At 44.8% G+C, this 6,000-nt stretch overlaps 1 protein-coding gene across 2 annotated transcripts in view; it reads right to left on the minus strand.

Moving 5' to 3' along the window:
* LOC127381514 (cadherin-7) overlaps positions 1 to 3,833 on the minus strand; it is an 83,662-nt gene extending 79,829 nt beyond the window's left edge. Inside the window, exon 1 of one of the 2 annotated variants that reach the window (XM_051611936.1) lies at positions 3,737 to 3,833. The gene's annotated coding sequence lies outside the window, so the exon portion shown is untranslated. The remainder of the gene's footprint in view (positions 1 to 3,736) is intronic. The other variant, XM_051611934.1, reaches the window with a different exon arrangement.
* Between the last annotated feature and the right edge of the window lie 2,167 nt (positions 3,834 to 6,000).

Below are 6,000 nucleotides of genomic sequence, written 5' to 3' on the forward strand. Positions count from 1 at the left end.
GAGGTGGAGATTCTTCCATGAAATGAAGCTCTACGAGTCAAGGCAGTGCGATGATATGAGGAAACCTATTAACTCCCTGTGCCAGATGACATTACAGCTACAGACCACAACCTTCTGCCGCTAACTGGCCTAAATATTCACATGGGAAATCTGTAAATGTAGTGCACATCCTGCAGTCCGCATCTGGTTATCAAGCAAAAACCTATCACTGCTCCAAACATATGGTGCTGTTACACTATACTGGCTCCAATACCCTCTGACTCAGGTGAAAGAACCTGATGAGACAATAGAAAAACACTAGCCACACTTCAATAAATGATATGGCTAAAAAAATGTGTAAAGAAAACCAAACAATAGTTTTTGGTCTTCCATACTGCTCTACAGCTGATCGTAAGATTGTACGCAACTAGAGAGCTCAGTTGTTCAGGTTTTTGGTAGGTTTCTTTTTTCACTCAAGAAAAATTAGAAGAAAGACATTTTTTAAATTATTATCATTTCCTCCATGTAGAAGTTCTTTGTTGTTTTTTACACCTTGCTGTGGTACATTTTATAGATCTAAATTGCTGGAAAAGATTATGCTAATTTGATCCGTTATTGAAAAGAAACACTAGATATTTGTATATCCGTGACCAATCAAGTCAAATATTTAAATTTCCACATGCTCAATTTCTGCAGCCGCATTTAAGCTGAGGAACTTCACATAATACCAAGGGATGACTTCCTTGCAGAACCACTTAATTCCCGGATGAGGCACTCCTGCATTACTGCTTAGAGTTAAGCCTTATTTGGCAGGAAGAACTGAAGTAACCATCATCTATTTTATGCACTCTTCCTCAGATAGAATTTAATGATTTTTATTGCCACAAGAAAACAATTCTCAGTAGTAGCACAAAAGCATACACTGGGGGAGGTGGGGAAATAAAATAAAAGTGCCTGATAATCTAAAGGGCACTGAATGGCCCAAGGAAGGCCTTCATTGAAGAACTGCTGAACACATCAGATATTGAAGCCAACAGCCAAAAATATATACAGAAACTTACTAACCAACCCGTCACTAAATCTGACTCCCAAGCAACATATCAATCTACAAACTTGAAGTTTAAAATATTTCCTATTTTCATTGCACATTGGAGTCAATTTGTGAGTTGAATATTTTTGAGAAAAGGCTTAGCCAGGTTTATAGCAAAGTAGGTCTTTGACTTAGGACAACCTAAGGTTTTGCATTACTAATGATTTTCTTTAGTCAGGTCTCTGACTGTTGACAAACAAAGATATGAACAAAATACGCACATGCACATAGTTGTACTTGAAAAAAGACTGGTGAAAATCACATGGATGTGATATCCATTCTTCTTATCATACAGTTCATGGAAAATTTGCAATTATACAAATGCTTTACAATTACCCTTTTATATGGAAGGATAAAATCACTTTGCTAATAAATCAATAGCAAATAATCAAGAGGCTTTGCTATTAAATTAAAAAAAAGTAGACAAGAGACTTACAAGGCTTCCATCTCACTCTTAACACAGTTCTAATGACCTACATCAGCCTTTAATTACAGTAAAGTCTCTCATTTTGAGAGTGAAATGCCCTCTGATTAAAGTTTCAGTCTTTAACGGCTTTTTCAAGAAAATAGTCTATATTACTAATGTTAGTATTTTTATTCACATTAACTGACGCACGCTTCTAACATGCAGCAAAAGCTCAGATTTTTATCTTTGATATTTCACTAATATTCCAGGTAGTTTTTAACCTAAATGAAGTCCACAAACAAAATATATTTGACATACTTAACATTAGAAGTTGTCAGAGTCAGCCTTTAGCTCCTTTGCTTTTCCCCTCTTGCTGTGGCTTTTATTGCAATGTTTTTTTAATCTTGCTTAGCCTTTCATCATGACCCTAAAAAAGAAGTGTGTCTAGATTAGATCCCCTGGTAGTTGCAGGCTGGAGAGCTAGAAAAGTGTGTACAAGGACTTAAAACGGGATGTCACATTTGGTCCCTAGATAGTTCTTTTAGATTTGTTAAGTGGGGTTTTTTTTTATTCTTTTTTCCCCAACGATGGTAACACACCCATCACACTAGCTCTAATGAGTCACAGTTGTATTATTTCTAAACATCCTTACTTCACATTGCATCTTAAAAAAAATGTTACAATATTGCTAAGAGCAAACTAGTATAATTTCCCAACTAATCTTTATATGTTGACCTGTTGTACCTTCAGAAGCTATTTTCTAAGCAAACTTAATTTACTTATGGAACTTTCATGCTATTGCCCATCTCAATAGCTCTTCACGTGAGATTATGCAGACCTATCTTTTTCAGAAACAGTGTTAAGTATCTAGCTTTCACTAGAAACAATTCCCTGAAAACTTCAAGTAATGTAACGGAGACACAATAATAAATGTAATAAGGGTAGAAGGGTAAAGTCACGCATCAGTGCCAAGGAGAGACTGTTTCAGAAACTGTCATTCTTAAGAACGCATTTGCTTATTTGTCCTGGAAAAGCGATTTATTGTCTGCAAAGCTGTACAATCACCTCAGTTTTAGCTGAAAAATGGCAAGGCAGTATGTCTTGCTAGAGAGACTATAAAGTATATGCTGCCCTTTCAAGTCCCTCCTTTGACTTGAGAAGTTATCTATCAGAACACAAGGTTTCATCCTTGCAATGGAAAAGATTAAAGTATCAACATTTCAGTTCCCAAAATCAGAGCGTCTCTCTAGTGTCTGTCTCCCATCCCTCTCTAAATCCCCCAATTTGCCAGGGAAGACATCGTCTGCAGAATCCTGGCTCACCTGAACTACTTCACCTTTCAAAAGCAGGAGTATAAAGGCTAAATCTTATCTGAAAAAGGCATAATTTTTCCTCCATGTAGAAACTAGAATTCTGAGGATCCAGATCACAAGCCACTTGATATCAGTGCACACAGCCTATTATAGGAAAGCAGTACATGCCTATGTGTGGATTATGTGGATAGATGGGGAGAGAGGGTGGAGGGAGAAGGGTCAGTATCAAACAGCCAAGCACTGCAGAGCTAGCCTTACCGGCTGAATACTAATCAAATAAATAAACTCCCATCATCTCAACATTTGCAAACTCTAGAACATCCTTGACATAGAAGTAGGAAAGCTCTGGGAAATAACTCAGGAAATTTCCTGGCCTCAGTAGTCTTGTGCTCTGTATTAGCAGTGCCGGACTCTGAGATCAAGCAAGACAGCCGCTTTGGTTTGGCAGAAAGGACTGAGATAGGAGTTAAGTGCTGCCTTTATTTTACAGAAGTCCGTGGTCCTCCCTTCCCCCACTCGACCTCCCTGCTTGCCTGTGAGACTTCTTCAAAGAGTCAGAAAGGTGCTATTATTCTCTTAGTTTTCAGAAGGTGGACACACGCGTATAGCATTAGTGCTCTTACGTCCCACGATTTCCCTGCCACATCTGGTGCCGCCGCTCCCAGTCGCGTTGCCCGGCCGCCCGCAGACACCGCCCGGGCCGCCCCCTCGGCCCCTTCCCCGCCATCCACGAGCAGGGGCAACACGAAACTTACCCGGGGCCACGCCGCCCTGCTGACCCCGCAGGGCCGCGGCTCCGCTGCCCAGCACGGGCAGTACAGGGGCAAGGCGGGGGCGACGAACCGCACACAGCCCTTCCCTGCAACTACTCCCGTCTCCCTCTGCCTTCATAGGAAGGGTACAGGGGAAAAGAAAGGAGGTAAAGGCACAGGTGCAGCTGGCACTTACCTGCTCTACCTCGGCTGCCCAATGCAGTATTTTAATCCCAAGGCGGGCGCTGCCTCCGCGGCGAAGTGCTGGCGGGATGCTCCCAGGCGGGGACCGGACAGCGGGGCGCCCGCCTGGCATGGGGGATGCGCGCCCGCCCGCGCACTCGCCCGCAGCCGCGGAGGCAGGAGCGCCGCCTCTCCGCTCCTCCTCCTCCGCAGCAGAGCGCGGCGCGGCACAGCACGGCACCGGCACGGCCAGCGGCTGGGCACACAGTGGGAGAAGTGGGTGCCGGTGCCAAGCCCAGCTCTGAATGGGTGCGGATCGTGGCTGAGGGAGGAGGAGGAAAAAGGAGGGAGGGAAGAGGGGGGAGGGAGGGAAGAAAGCAGAGGAGGTGGAGATGGTACTCAGGGCAGGGGATATCACTGCTCGGCTGCCGGAGCCGGCTGCCAGCTCCTTCCGAGGGTGCTCGGAGGAAGCACCGGGACTCTTTGTACCTCCCGAAGACCCAGCGGTGGCTATTGAAAAGGAATCCAGGGAGCATCCAGCCTGCCCAGCCCCACTCCCCCTCGCCTCTCCTCCTTGACAGGATATACAGATGGAGTCCTTTGGATAAAAATCAGCAGCCGGGCTAGGGGGTGGGGCGGGAGTCAATCTATCTCCCGATTTGCATTTGAAACTCGGACCTGAAGGAGAGAGTTCAGGAATTGTTTTTATCCCCCCCCCCCCAACTTGTCCTAGAAGCCGCGATGAACTGAGCTTCTGAGGCGTGAAAATAAAGTCGCAAAACTAATCCGAACTCGCGGGGTGCCTACTTTGCAGTTTTGCCCTTTCAGTCTCCCCAGCCTGCCTCCCTTCCACTCATAAAACCCACACCTCCTCCCCCGGCCTCTTCGCCTGGCCGGCGATGGGGAAGCTGAGGATGCCGGGCAGCGAGCGGGCCAGGCCGGGGCTCCCTCTCCAAGTCCCAGGGCCGCGGGAGGCTTTCTTGGGGCAAGGCACAGACCTGCCACCGACCTGCTCAAGGGACCTAAAACCCCACACCCCTGCTGCCCTCCGCCTCCCCAGTGCTGCTGTCCCTCCTGATTACACCCTGTGGAAACCGTGTGTTTGTGTGAGTGCGAAGGGGGCAGGAGAGGATTAAAAAAAAAAAAAAAAAAGTAAATAAATGCATAGAATAAATAAACCAGGTGCTTTGTAGAATAAACAGCGGAGAGAGGCGGCCGTGGCGGGGCTCAGCGCACCAGCAGGAGGAAGAAGGCGCAGTATCAGGCTGGGTCTGGTGCCTGGCAGCATCTGCGCACAGCCCCGCAACCCCGAAGCTGCTCGGGGAAGCCGCTCTGAGAAATTAATACCTGCTTTGTTTGGACTCGGTCAGGCTGGGAAAGCGGCAGCACAAACTTTCTGCCTCATTTCGGCACTGCTGAAGCCTTTTGTGTCTGCAGAATGGAACAGGTCTACAACTGAAACATGATCGCTCAGAAGTCAGGACGCCTCCTGCAAAAAAAGGCAGAGGTTCCAAGTGTTGGCAGAGCTGCTGAACTGACATTTTCCACGGACAAAAATATTTTTAACACCTACTTTTTTTAGAACAAAGGATCTTACCAAGGGCAAGAAATGAGCCTTGGACAATGTCTTTTGATTCATAGCCTTACCAGAAAAGCATTCTCAACATTCTATGATCAAACTACTAAAGTGCATTTGCAATGATTTTCATTCCTTTCATACATTATACTATGAAGTGTGGTGTTAACAGTAAAAAAGTAATGTGAGGATAAACTCACTTATTAAAAAAAAACAAAACAAAATAAAACAAAACAAAACAACAACCCAGAAACCACCAAACAACACCCACCCAGCCAAAGAAAAACAACAAATAAACAAACAAACAAACCAAATCAAAACAACAGCCCACCTAACAACTGGTTTAGCTCACAAAAGTGTGGGGTTTTTAGATAATTTTAATATCTGGACTTATTTGTAGCCTTTGAATACACAAGTGCAAGCATGCGTGAATATTTTAATATGTCATATGTAATGGCTATGTGTTCCGGGTCTTTTAGCTTTGTTTTCAGATGTGATTTCCGGTGTCACCCTTCTAATCAGAGAGGGGCAATTCAACATCATGGCATTTGTGAATTGAAGAAGTAGTATAAAGAGAGCAACCAGAAGCAATCTTCATTCTCCAAGTTACCAAATGTCTCCAGTGCATGGTTACAAGTTAATAAGATGTATTCAGGCAAGAAAATCCTGAAACATGATTGCACACAGTTGCTTAAGCTTGT

Source organism: Apus apus, chromosome 2 (genome assembly GCF_020740795.1).
Source record: "Apus apus isolate bApuApu2 chromosome 2, bApuApu2.pri.cur, whole genome shotgun sequence".
NCBI lineage: Eukaryota > Metazoa > Chordata > Aves > Apodiformes > Apodidae > Apus > Apus apus.